The following is a 13,995-nucleotide window of genomic DNA, read 5'->3' on the forward strand; positions in this document are numbered from 1 at the left end:
CAAAACCAACCTAGGTTCAAGAAGAGCGATCCAAACCAAGATGGACATAGTGCTCCTAAGGTCAAGGTTGAAGGTGGTAGTGGTTCTGAAGGTGTTAAGCCTACTTGTGCTACTTATGGAAATAAGGGCTTTGGGAAATGTCTAGCCGGTACTGGGGGTTGCCTTAGTTGTGGTAAGGATGCATAAGGTGAGGGATTGTCCTAATATTGCAGCTAGGGGAAGGGAGGCCAATCAAGATACTCTAAGTGTTACGGAAAGTTGTTCTTTAAAGAGGAATTGCTTCAATGTTCTTCAATCTAAGGGGGTGAATTCGGGTAATGATGCCGGTAAGGTATAGTTTCTCTCTTGGGTAGTGCTGGTTCCTTCTAAGTGGGGGAGTATGGTGAGTAATAAAGATGTGATTTGTTGTTTCTTCTCTTTTATTAAATTCAAGCTTGAGAGATAGAAAGTCATAGAGGCATGTTGCATGTTGCATTGTGCATTTTATGAAGTTATTTTTTTATGTTGTAAAATGAGTTTATATTGTTTTTGTCTCTCATATTGTCATGCTTCCATCATAAATTGTTTAAGAGTTGCATTATTGTAAGTTTGAGCATGACTGACTGCAAGGTTTTAAGTACTTCACTGTAATGATTTTTGAAAATTGACTAAATTGTGTTTTCATGATAAATGGTTATAATGTGTATATAATTGATGTGCATGATAATGTGTGGAGAAAGATTTTTTCCTATTTTGAAATGAATAATGTGAGTCTTATTGCACGATTTGTCGTAGAAGTATTTTTTATCTTCTTGTTGTGTTTTGAGTATCTTGTTTACATGGTGTATTGTGTGTTATGGTTATATGCTTCTATTCTCGAGTTATTTTTATCTCTTTAAAGTTCCTAAAATGAAGCAAGTATCATTCGAGGACGAATGTTGTCCAAGTGGAGGAGAATGTAACACCTCTAAAACGACTTAGGTGAAACTAGGGCCTAACACGTGTGTCATGAGGTTTTTAAGTCCTAAAATTGTTTATTATGATGTTTTGAGGCAGTTTCTAAAGTTTGGTTTTGTTTGGAGGTCAAGCGTCCAAGAGCGTTCATGACATTCGAAAGATTTGTCTTGAGACGTGCTTGTATGTTTACGTGTTCCTTTGCATGTTTTACGTTTTCTTTTAGGTTGAAAAAGATTTGAGAGGTTCTTAACTTGTATATGAGTGTGTTTGAGTTTGAAATATCCAGGCACGAATCCCCAATAACCAGCTTAAGGGTCCTTGAGGAGGACCCAACTTATGAGCAAAAGTTGTCAAAACCAGCCCAACCAAAGAGAGGCAATCGACGCCCAATAGGTCATTGACGTCGCGTCAATAGTGGGTGTAAGTGGACACTGAGCCTGGGGGTCTTGATCCCTATTTTTGCGAGTATCTGACCCCATCAACGACTTGACAGTACAGCTTGTAATGGGTCTACGAGGCGTAGCTTGAGGTCATCGATTGACACCTGCAGAATATTCTGCACGATTTCGGCAAGCTTTGGCAATTTCGGAATTTCACCTAGTGTTCTAAAAATTAGTTGGGTGGTATCTTAATGGTATTATGGGTATTTTAAGTGGTTTTACAAGTCTAGAACCCTAAACCAAGTTCATTATATAAAATCAAAACCCCAAACCCAATGAAAAACTCTCTAGAACAACATTGAAGCTTGAAGGGAGCTTGGAGCTTGGAGCTTGATTTCTCCACCAACTGTCTCTCTATTTCGTGGCTTAGCATCAACTAAGGTGTCACATCCCAAGAGTACACCATAGAACATATGGAATTCTAGGATTTCAACATCGCATACTTGACCTCTTGGAGTTATTGTACATGCCCTTAGACATCATTCATTGCATACATGTATAAAAAGTAGTGCATGATTTATACTTTTTACACAATGCTAAGTCTCAATATTCACCATCCTTGGAATCAAGAATACTTGGGACACGTCCCATACAATACGAATATCAAAAACTAATGTCTATTACAATACTTTGAAAAATAGAAGTCTAAAGATAGTAATGTCGTCGAATCAAGTGAGTACATAGCCCAACTTTTCTCGAAAGAGTCCTACTTTCCAAGCTTTACTTCAAGACGCCTCTCACCTTCCACATACAACTTTAGATATTGACAAAATGCATGGAATTAGTACAATGCATGTACTAAGTATGGCATAATGCATAAAAACATAAAAAATGGACATTTATGAGAAACATGCTCTTTTTTATCAAATGTTCATATTAAAAGTATAAGAATCACATTTAAACACTAAATATCATATGTAGAACACATTCAGAGTCATATTTAATTCATATAAAATTACAGTAACATTAGAGTATTTTCACAGTGAACTTCACAATAACTTCACATATAACTCACATATCACAAGATAATATCAAGAATACATCAAAACACATAAAGATGAGATCATCCTATCAAAAGTGATTCTAATGCTCACTTGAGTGAGTTATGAAGAGACAGCCCATACAATCCCTTCACACATAGCTAAGAGATACTATAGACTACCTAAGAAAAGGTTATTCCCATTTCATTTATCAACTTTTCCTATCTAGAGTAATTTTTAAGACTTCCCTAGGTAAGACATGAAGAGACCATTCCCATGACCCCTCCACACCTTAACTAGGCAATCCTTAAAGTTAATCTAGATAAGTACTTATTCATTAACAAACTTTGTAACTTAATTCATTATCTTCATTAGTTGATCAAGAGACATTCAACACTTAAGGATATTCAAATAATTGTTTTCGAGAAGACATAGGGACTCACACACTAACATCTTCAAAGCCTAATCTTGTAATGTCTAGATAGAGTCTCATACCACTACCTAAACATCATAGAACTTCTCCAACACAAGTAGGTATCCCATATGATGAGAATAGGCATTAACCAACATAGAACATAATAGCTATTTATGGAATCTAGAGTCATAAACCTACTCCGATGGAGGTTTTTCTACTTGCCAATGGAAGAACTAGGACACATCCCATGTAGTCACATGGTTAAGAGATATCGAGGGTTTCTTTGTTCTCTAATGTCATCTTAACTAGAGCATCTTCCCAAGCATACTCACTCGATGCTAGCCTTAATTCTCATAGAGTATTTCAATAAAGGAGCATATGAGGGGTTCCATATCTAGTTTACAACCCAATCACATTACACCTTACCAAAGAGATCCACTAAGGCTACCTACAATGGTCAAGAGGATAGTCGAATGACTTTCCTAAGGATCAATTTATGCCCATCAATCCTAGGTCCACCATTCACACATAAGGATACCATTACGACTTTCAAGTTGGAGGATATCATAACCTTCTGTGAAGGTTCAACATAGAGGACGTTATTAACCATATTCAAGATCACATTGCAATCACACATACAAGACTAAGAATCTTTAGCATAATACCTCAAGAAGTCATATTCACATTGTACATGTATCAAGTGATTGACACAAGTCTATCAAAACAAGACACACTCATACTCCACCATATCACATATAGCATATCATTCAAGAAGAACATAGGAATAACCAATATCATCTATAGCTCACCCTATTCAATACTACAGTATCATTAAGATAAGTTATCAAAAATCTCATATGATCTATCAAGAAGAATCATACTTTAATATCAAGCAATACACATAATGACTTCACTATAGACTACTAGAGGCACACTTCATCAACTAGAAGAACTCATGCTTTGACTCCACATATACACATAAGTCATCAATACCTTCACAATACTCACAAATTCAAGTTATAACATTATAAATCCATAATTCATTAAGTAATGTTGACGAGGCCACATTGTTTGACAATTCATAGAGTAATGCCGACAAGGCCACATTATTCACAAGTATAGCACATAATCATCGCCACCATAAGTGGATCATACCAAACATTACTATCATCTAAGACCTATACTACACAATATAGAGAAAGTTGGGTCAACATACCACCAATCCAATCTCACAACTTCAATCCATAACAAATTCAGCAAACTCAATATACAATGGCTCTTACCAATATTCATAGTCACCAATTCAATCCAATAATATCCATATACAGTAAACTCAATGTAATACAAAATAAATTTATCAAATTAGGACAGCCTACTTGCTATTCTAGCATGATTAGTTTATAATTCAATAGTCCTAATCAAACTACACAAGAATTCAATAGAATAGAGACTTAATCAATTACCCACAAAATAGTAAAAACTAGGGTTTCGTGAATTGCAAGGCTCATAGAGTTTTTAGGTTAATAATCATCAAACTAAGATCAGTTCAATCAATAAACAATGATTCAAAACGTTTTATGGAAGACACATGGTTACATTACAATTTAGAAGTTCATCTTTTTTAGAAGTCTTTGAAATAGACTTTGAAGTTTATCTCCTTGGAGAAAAGAGATTCAAGGATCAAAACAATACCTTAATGGTGTTCTAGTGAATTCCTTAGAGGTTTTTGTTTTTAATTTTTGAAAAATGAATTCATCTAAGTGTTTAGGACTTATAAACCCACTTAAATTACCTAAAATGATCATAAAAAACCGTCCAAAAAATTTTAGGAAGGATAGGTGAAAACCCCAAAATACCCTTGGGCTGGCCGAGATACCTGCAGAAATTGCAGGTGCCATCGATAGACCAACACTTATGAGGCATGGTCCCATCGATGAACCGTGCTGGTAACCGTGTGCTTGGGACAGAGACTTAAAATTGGATCTTAATATCCCTAGGCTATGTCTCCATCGAGGCCACCACCTACGGGGCGTCGACCAACCTCATTGGGTGTCGATTGCCCTCCATAGGTGGGATTGTTTTGGACAATATTGGCAACCAAGACGGGTCCTCCTCAAGGACCCTTTGGTTTGTCCTTGGGGAGTTTTTCCCGGACGTTTCCAACCCGAATATGTTTGAATGTATGTTAAAGACCTCTCACATCGATTTCATCCAAAACGAACACGTAATAATTGACGAAACACACTAAGGTTTACAAGGACGTTTCAAGGTAAACCTTTCGAACATCATGGACGTTCTTGGGAGTTTGACCTACAAACTTCACAAAACATTAAGCATTGCCTCCTAACATCATTATAACTCATATTAGTACTTCAAATCATCAAGACACAAGTGTTAGGCTCTAGTTTAACCTAAATTGTTCTAGAGATGTTACATAAGGTATGGCTTTCATCCTTCAATCTCTTTTCTTCAACCAACCAATCTTCAAAGTGGTTTCTATGATCTTTTCAAAATATGAATTCTGCTATATTGTAATCTAGCCATGAGTTCTTGTATAAAACATTTTGAATCAATGTATCATGATTGAATTGGTGTTAATTTGATGATTTTAGTCTAAAAACTCAATGCGTCATGCAAATCATGAATTCCTTATTTTGGTCATATTATGGGTGATTTGATCATATCATAAATGTATTGAATTCTTGTGTAGTTTGATTCGGGCTATTGAATTATGTCAGAATCATGCTAGAATTGTATGTAGGTTGTCCTAAATTGATAAATTCATATTGTATTATCTTGATTCGTTGTATATAGTGATAATTGCGTTGAATTAGTGACTTGGTGAGAGCCTTTGTGTATTGGATTGGATGATTTGGCTATGAATTGGAGTTGTCGAGATTGGATGGGTGGTATGTTGACCTAACCTTATTAATATTGAGTAGTATAGGTCTTGAATTGTGATTATTGGTATGATCCACTAATGGTGGCAATGCTGATGTGTTATACTTGTGAAGAATGTGGCCTCGTCAGCATTACTTTATGAATTGTGAAACAATGTGGCTTTTTAGGCATTACTTTATGAATTATGATATTATTATGTTACAACTTGAATATGTGATCATTGTTAAGGTCTATACGACTTATCTGTATATGTGAAGTCAAAGCATGTATTCTTATAAGTGATTATCTGTGATCATGAATGCTATAGTGATACCTTATCTGTGTATACTTGATGTTGGAGTGTGATGAGTTATGTTGATGATTTTATAGAAGTGTGTAGGGTGGTGACTTGCAAGTATATTTAGTTGACCCTATGTGCTACTTGAATGATATTGGACATGTATTAAGATGATAATGAGTGTGTCTTGTTTTGGTAGACCTATGTCCTTTACTTGATACATGAACAATGTGAATATAAATCCTTGATTTAGTAGGCTAAAGCACATTTGTCATGAAAGAATATGTATTATGGAAATATGATCTTGAATCTAGTTAAGAAGGTTATTTATGTGGAACCTTTTAGATAGAAGGTTATGACACTACCACAAAAGCAGGATTTAGTGGCAATTGTTTAGCGGCAATTAATGAATTGTTGTTAATTAATTCTTTAAGCTTAAAAATTAGTGGCATATGCACAATAGTCAGAAAAAAGTAGATTTTAGTGACTTTTAAAATAATTAGACAGTAAAAGGTATTCTTTTGTGATAGCTAAAGTAATTAGGCAATAAAAGGTACTAATAAACATATATTTTTTTATTTTTGGCGTTCCCTCCAATTTTATTCCCTCCATTCCTAATAAGAACAACCAAAAAGAAAACCCCATTTCCTCTATTGAACGCCTCTGCTCCAAGAAACACGATTGAGGTAAGCGTTCAAATTCTCCATCTTCACAATTCAATTTCAGATTCACGGTCTTACTCAAACGACCCTTCATCACAAAGAGACCGATGTGATTTTATTCTAGTAGGTTATAATTTTTTATCAAGTCTGTTAACATATTGAATAAGAATTTATTCTTCATATCTTTTGATTTTCGAAGGTTCTTATTTTACGTTTTCAAGAAGGTCTTACAACATTCATCTTGCCCATCATTTTCATCGGACAAAATTGTGCATCCAGGTACTCAAATTAGTTAGGGGGATTTTTGATTTTGTAAAAGTAAAGCTTTTTCTGTATCTTCTAACAGTGTTTCGTTATTTATGTGTTCTATTAATTTGATGGCCAGCTGATTGAATTGCTTACTCTATTTGTAGTGTTGCTGTTATTATATTCAACTATTCTGATTATTAATGTTTTTGATTGTATCGGATGAATATATATATTTTTACTTGAGTTGATCTATATTTTTGATAGTTACTTATGTAGTTAACTCTTCAGCAGTTTTCTTAATCGAGTGTTTCGTCTCATAAAGCGAGAAGCTAAGCTAACCTATAGTTAATTTCTCTTGTAGGCTCTATTATTTTCGTAAGCTAAGCTTTAATAAGTTTTGGATAAATGGTTATCAGTGTACGTAAAAGCGAGTGTTTGTGGCTTAAAACGAGAAGCTTAGCTAACAGCTAAAACTAACTTATGTGTTATGCTTTAGTTGTTTTTTTTTGCCATATTCTTAAATTTCCATTTGTTTTCATAATTCAAAATCTCTCTGTTTTTCACTGCAATATATGATTTTTTTTCAAAAGAATTGAATCTTCAATTGAACCCCTGTTTTCCTATACCAACACAATAACTGAGAAATGTCTTCAGCTTAATTTGGAAAAACCTACTGATTCACTTCTTCATCAGTATGTAGCAGATGCAGCTATGTCCCCATATTGTTTCTCCCATTGCCAAATTATTTATTATGCCAGCACAATGTTAAATTCTATACTATTCTAGGAATATATGACATAACGACAAACATAAGGAAGAATTGCAGCAATTGTGAATCCATGGGTAGTTAATAAATAGTTGGTTGACATATTCTGTCCCAGCCTCACGTAAATGACATTGATTGCATAATATGATCCCCCTTTTATGAAAGGTTATCTTGTGTGAACTACCTCATGAGAAGGATTCATTCTGTAGTTTTTCAAGTATTTGAATAGTTTTGGTAGATCTTTTGATGGACTCCTCTCATACTCATGAAAAATAGACCAAGTCGTATACCGAGAGATCAATGGAGTAGTCTTGTCTCTAATTGGTTTTCAGATAAATCAAAGGTATAAAGAAATCCTTGAAAACATACTCCTTGTTGCTAATTTTTATAGTGTTTAGATTTACTTTATGGTATATTTATCTATATAATCTATAATATCGTTTAATTTTTCAATGACAGAGACATACCTAAGCAAATAGAAATAACAGGGCCAAGTAAAAGATGCCTCACACCGGACGATCCAAAAGTATTGCTATTCTGGTGAATGAGCAGGTAAATCTGTTGAAAATACTAAGTATAATTGAACGTTTCTTATCAAGCATATATGTCATTGATTTTATTTTATTAGTCTTCAAATGGTATAGAGCCTACACGTACAAAAAAAAATTTACTGACTCATAAAAAATGTGTGGATGGTAGACCAGTGGATGATGATTCTGCAAAAGTAATTGTAAGATTTCTTCTTTCGTTTAGATTGTACATCAAGAAACAATAAGTAAAAAATATTAAAACCGAGTAGATGAAATTCAAATTTAATTTAGTATGTACTCTTTAGCAAAGACATGATTAATCAGAAGTTGCTCAATAGTGAGGGATCTATTGACCAACCTCCTAATGGTGTTTCTTGGAAAGGCGATGTGTATTCTGTAGTGTTGGGGAATGAAAGAACAGGGTATGTTCGAGGCGTAGGACTCGGTCCAACTCCATTTATTATATGTGGTAGTAGATCTTGCTTAGGAAATATTGACGAAGAGGATTCATATAATGAAGTTGTACAAAGGTTAGAACAAGAGATAACTGAATTAAAGGAAAAACAAAATTAAGATATTAATATGATGAAACAAAAACAAGATAATATGCGGTCAGAATTTCTCCAAATGAGACAATTCATGCGTAAATATGCTCCTAATGAAATCCATGCTTCAAAATATCAATGTCACCTCAAGTGAATAGGTAACTCGATTCCATAAGTTTTAGATATTTTTTTAATGAAATTAAATACTATAATAGTATTATTAACTAATTTGGTAATATTTATCAGCTTCCCGATGCCGACAATTCTAATGGACAAATACCATAAACAACAAGGATACCTGGTGTTGCTGAAATGCACCAACTTCTCATGGTACAACCTCATCTTTGTCCTTTGATGCTATTGTTTTATTTACTATTCTAGTATACATGATTATAGACTAGTGTACAAAGTTTACCTCATTAAACCTCATCTAAGGTGTAAGGCATGAAAAATCTCCTGTTATTATTTTGTATTTTTCAATTGGCCTTTGAGAATCGTGTGTAAGGCAGGGGTCATCTCTTGTTATGGTTCTATATTTTTCATTTGTTCTTTTGATAATTAGGTGTAATGCAGAGGCCATCTCTGGTTATGGTTCTTTATTTTTTTATTTGTGAGAACTCTTGTTGATAGTTTGCTAGCACTTGCATTTTACTCCAAAACAGTTAGCATGGTTACATTATGATGTGTTAATATGAACTGATACAAAGAATCAATTGTGATCTCAATTAGTATTGATGGGAAGTGCTTCTATAATTCACATTTTCCTGAGTGCTCCACCCATTCAATAAAATCTTACTATAAGGAACCCACACAAAGCAGTCCACAAATAGTTTAAATCTTGAAGAACTTAGCTATTAGTTTGCAAATAGTAGTTTTCAACGCCTGATGTCTAGAAGCACTTCCTCCCTGCTTATATTGTTGTAACAACCCTAAAAATGGATATACTAAGTGATACTTAATGTGTCAAGAATGCCTATGAATAGACCAGGGTTCACACGGTTTGATGCACGTAGAACCAGACTTCGGAACCCTTGCTACATCCAATCCAACTAACTTGGGGATTTAGTTGAGCTATGAAAGGTTAGGTCTAACCATGTAGGACTCTCGAATACAAAGATTTACTCGAAGGAGTCTTTACCGGACTTAAAAAGAGGAAATCTTAGGTTTGTAGGGTCTAGGGGAAAAATGGTCTTTTTCCAGGCTAACGGTAATACTGTAATTACCCTAAATATATAATTAATTATTTAATTAATAATATGGAGGGGCAATTTCGGGATAGAGAGCCGAAATTGAGCTCTTGAAGTGAAGTCTTGCTTCACCCGGGTTCGAACCTAGGTGGAAGCAATGAATTAATGTGATTTTTATTTAAGCTATTGAATTAATATAATTAATTAATAATTATTATTTATTAGCTGATTTAGAATAAAATAAAAATTAGATTTTTAATAATTAAGTAAACATTATTTGACTAAGTCCTAAACTAGACTCCTTAGCCTAATATAACTCCTGCTCTCTCACGTCTATCTCTCAACTCTCACGCTCGATCTCCCTTGTCATTTCACACAAAATTTCTCTGTCAAAATAAGATACAAAAGCAGAAAAATAAACCAAGTTCTTCACATTTTAATAACTCACACGTAATCACAAGAAAACAAACATTAATCGCACACTAGGCTAAGGGAGGTTGTCATTCGGGTCGAGTTGATATTGAGGAGGTTTCGACGTGTTCTTGGGTAACGTTTTTGGGCATAAATTCAATAGTTTAACGTCAAAAAGGTATGGGTGTTCTTATCTCTTGGTCCCTTTCCCAAGAGACCCCTTAGGGTTCAAGTTATTCATTCGAAAACTAGGATTGTTTTCCTTTTGCATGCCCCTGTCACTAGCTCCCAATGAATCATAGGTTGGGTACGATTTCTGGTAGATTTAGGTGTATGGTATGTTCTCGTGATGGATATGATTATGTTAGTACTTGAAATCGTATGAAATACAACCATGTATTCGAAATTTTGTGCAAGTATGTGCGTGTGCAAAAATGTTACTGTAATTGGAGTCCTCGGCTTAAGGCTTCAAATTGATAATGTTTTGGTTGTCATTTTACGTGCATAAGCTTATGTAAATCGTGATGTTCATTAAAATGGAAGTGTGGCTGGTTTGAGTATCAATATTTTTCCTAAACGAACCTATGAAAATGCACCCCAAAAAGTGTTAAATGATCTATGAACTTCCCTAAGATTTCAAGTGAAAATGTTGGTGAAAAATAAGCTAAAAAATGACTAAATTCCAGCAAACTTACTAGTTTTGTTTAGGCTAAATAATGATGAATAAATCTGGAAATTTATTTGAATTTAGAGGGATGAGGCCACCAGGATTCGAACCTGTGACCTTACCCGTACACTGCCTTAAAATCCTAAAAAGGGAAATGGGGTCAAGAGGAATCGATATGGGGTATGCTGGCTGAAAATGTAGAGTACAAAATTTAATAAAATAAAATGGGAGGGGTGGGAATCGAAACACGACCTCCAGGAAGCGAGTGAAGTGAAAGAAAAATAAAAGGAAGGAAATGTGAGGCGTGGAAATCGAACCCACGACCTCAAGGCTGTGAAAGAGTGTAAAGGAGAAAGGAAAAATAAAAGGAAATAAAGTGAGGTTGTTGGGGATCGATCCCACAACCTCACTGCCAATGCATAGACAGTCAACATTTAAATGAAAATAAAATAAGGAGGCTGTAGGGGTTCGAACCCACAACCTCTTAGTCCCAAGCGAATAAAAGAAAAATAAAGAGAGGTTGTGGGGGTTTGATCCCACAACCTCCTGGTTAATGCGAAATTGGAAAGGAAAATAGATAGGAAAATAAAAGGGGGTTGTGGGGGTTCGAACCCACAACCCCTTGGCCAAAGGAGGGAATTTCTAAAAAAAAGTAACTAAAAAGAAATGTTGATGTCGGGTCTCGATCTAGGGTCGCAATGTCATGAGGACTAAAAATAAAATCAAGGCAAAATGTAAGTGTTATCCAAAGGATTCGAACTTCGGTTCCCTTGCCCAAATTTCCGTATTGATATATAAGTCATACATGACTTAAATGTTCAAGAATAATGCCACCTGCTTTGATCTAAATTGAGATATTGGCATACATACAAGACGCATAAGTCTTGTACTACATAATCTTAGCAAGATATGAATCACTTAAATGAACGATGAATGAAGCCTTATGGCTTGTATGTGTAGACCCATAAGTTTAGCATACATTTAAAAATAAGTGAACCTAAGATGTATGCAATGAAATGATGAAAAGGGTTAAATACCAGTGTAAAATACACTAAATGGCCAAGTGCATTGGCATATGATGAAATGAACAATGAAATGATGAAATGAACATTGAATTGATGAAACCCTAGATGGGTTAAGTAAGAGTGTGAAACACACCAAATGGCCAAGTGTATTGGCATATGATGAAATGAACAATGAAATGATGAAATGAACAATGAAAGGATAAAATAAACAATAAAATGATGAAACCCTAGAAGGGTAAGTAAGAGTGTGAAACACACCAAATGGCAAAGTGCATTGGCATATGTTGAAATAAACATTCACGTAAAATGGGGTGAGTAATTAAGAAGAGTAAATGTGCTAATGTTAATGAATGTGGTGACAACATGATATGAGGCTAATGTAAAAGATGAGAGCAATCTCAAATGAGCATAAGTAAATGTTACCAAAACGTACTCAGCTATGAGAGTGTAAAGTTAATGAAGAGATCATCCTCTATGAACACTCTAATGAAAGTATTGAGATTAACACACTTAATACTAATGATGAGATGAGAAATCTTCTAATGAGCTATGATGTCCTCATGCTAGAAGCCAGCTTCCATGATGTATGAGTTGAATGTAATGGAACTTTATACTGAGCACTGATAGGCTAGCTATGATCGGTGATGCCTTCTTTTGGGAAGGTCGGAGGTTCACGTAACTCTTATGAGATGAGACTGTCCGGCATGCCAGGTATGGGTATCCTTATGTATCCTAGTCTTCGAACCTATACTGCCAATATAGGGATCTGGCAGGGTTCGATTCCCATGTATGCTAGCATGTTTTGGGTCACTTTGGCCGGTGATTCCACCTCTTTTCGGTGTGGGTTTTCATGACACTGGATTTCGTGATGCTCACATTATATATGTTGGTTAAAGTTAAAGTTCTCAATGAATGAATGAGGCCAACCTCAAAAGGTGCACATAATGAAATGAATGATACCAAAGGTGTAAGGATAGGATAATCAAGCGGTAACTTAGATTCAAGTAATGACATTAGGTCATTCTTGGTCATTGCACAACGAACCCGATGAAAGTATTAAACTACATCCTAGGTATAGCTGGTGTTTACACTGACCCATGAATGAAATGAAATGAAGTACGTATAAATTAATGAAGCAGACTCTGTGTTTGCTAAAGCAGACTCCCTAGTTGAGGTCCCATATGTTGAGCCCTCATTTTTTGGAAGTCTTAATGTCAAGTCCATAATTCCAAGGTCTCATGGCATACGAATAAATGATATGAACAACGCTATGTGTTATATGAATTATGATATGTGCTATGTGAAATATGTTATGTGCTGTTTGAAAAATTATAAGTTTGATGATGCATGCGACACTCATGGCATGACTTTCCAAATCCAAATTTGGCAGGTCCATTGACTTTCCTGATCCAAATTTGGCAAGTCCACTCACTTGACTTTCTATAAATCATGTTGTTAGGAAAGAGTTATTCTTTCTCATGCATGTCCTTGGTGTGTGTTTGCATATACCCATACTTAGTACAAGTATGTACTAATTCCATACAAATATCTACTTTTAGGTGCAGACACAGATGGACGTTAGATCTTACAGTACGACGTTACAGTTATCCAGATGTGGAGCTTTCATCCGGACTTGGTAGGCCCTCATGCTTTCGAGGCTGTCTACTGTTATTATCTAGCGTAGATGTAGGCTTTATCTAGTGGAGCATATTCCACTAGTGTTTCATTTCCCATTTCATTTCAGACTATGTATTGGTGCCGTTTTGGCAAGTACACATTTAATGCAGCTACGAACTATTTCTTTCATTTGATTATCTTAACGTTAGATGGTTGATGGTGAACAATTATACATGTAATAGAATGTTTAGTAAGCATGTTAGGAAACAAAAGTTTTAAATTTTTCGCTAAAATTCATCTAGATGAAGTATGAATGACGTATGTAGGCTTGTTTGCGACCTCGGAGAGGTCAACGACGTCGGTCTCATTTGGGGTCTAGACTCTGGT

The 13,995-nt window shown here is 35.1% G+C and overlaps 1 long non-coding RNA gene across 1 annotated transcript; it reads left to right on the forward strand.

Annotated features, from left to right (window-relative positions):
* Positions 1 to 6,804: 6,804 nt before the first annotated feature.
* LOC107007000 lies at positions 6,805 to 13,676 on the forward strand. The gene is made up of 4 exons (XR_001454999.2): positions 6,805 to 6,890; positions 8,086 to 8,178; positions 8,948 to 9,031; positions 13,551 to 13,676. It is a non-coding gene; the product is annotated as an uncharacterized LOC107007000 (long non-coding RNA).
* The last annotated feature ends 319 nt before the right edge of the window (positions 13,677 to 13,995 follow it).

This window comes from Solanum pennellii, chromosome 12 (genome assembly GCF_001406875.1).
Source record: "Solanum pennellii chromosome 12, SPENNV200".
NCBI lineage: Eukaryota > Viridiplantae > Streptophyta > Magnoliopsida > Solanales > Solanaceae > Solanum > Solanum pennellii.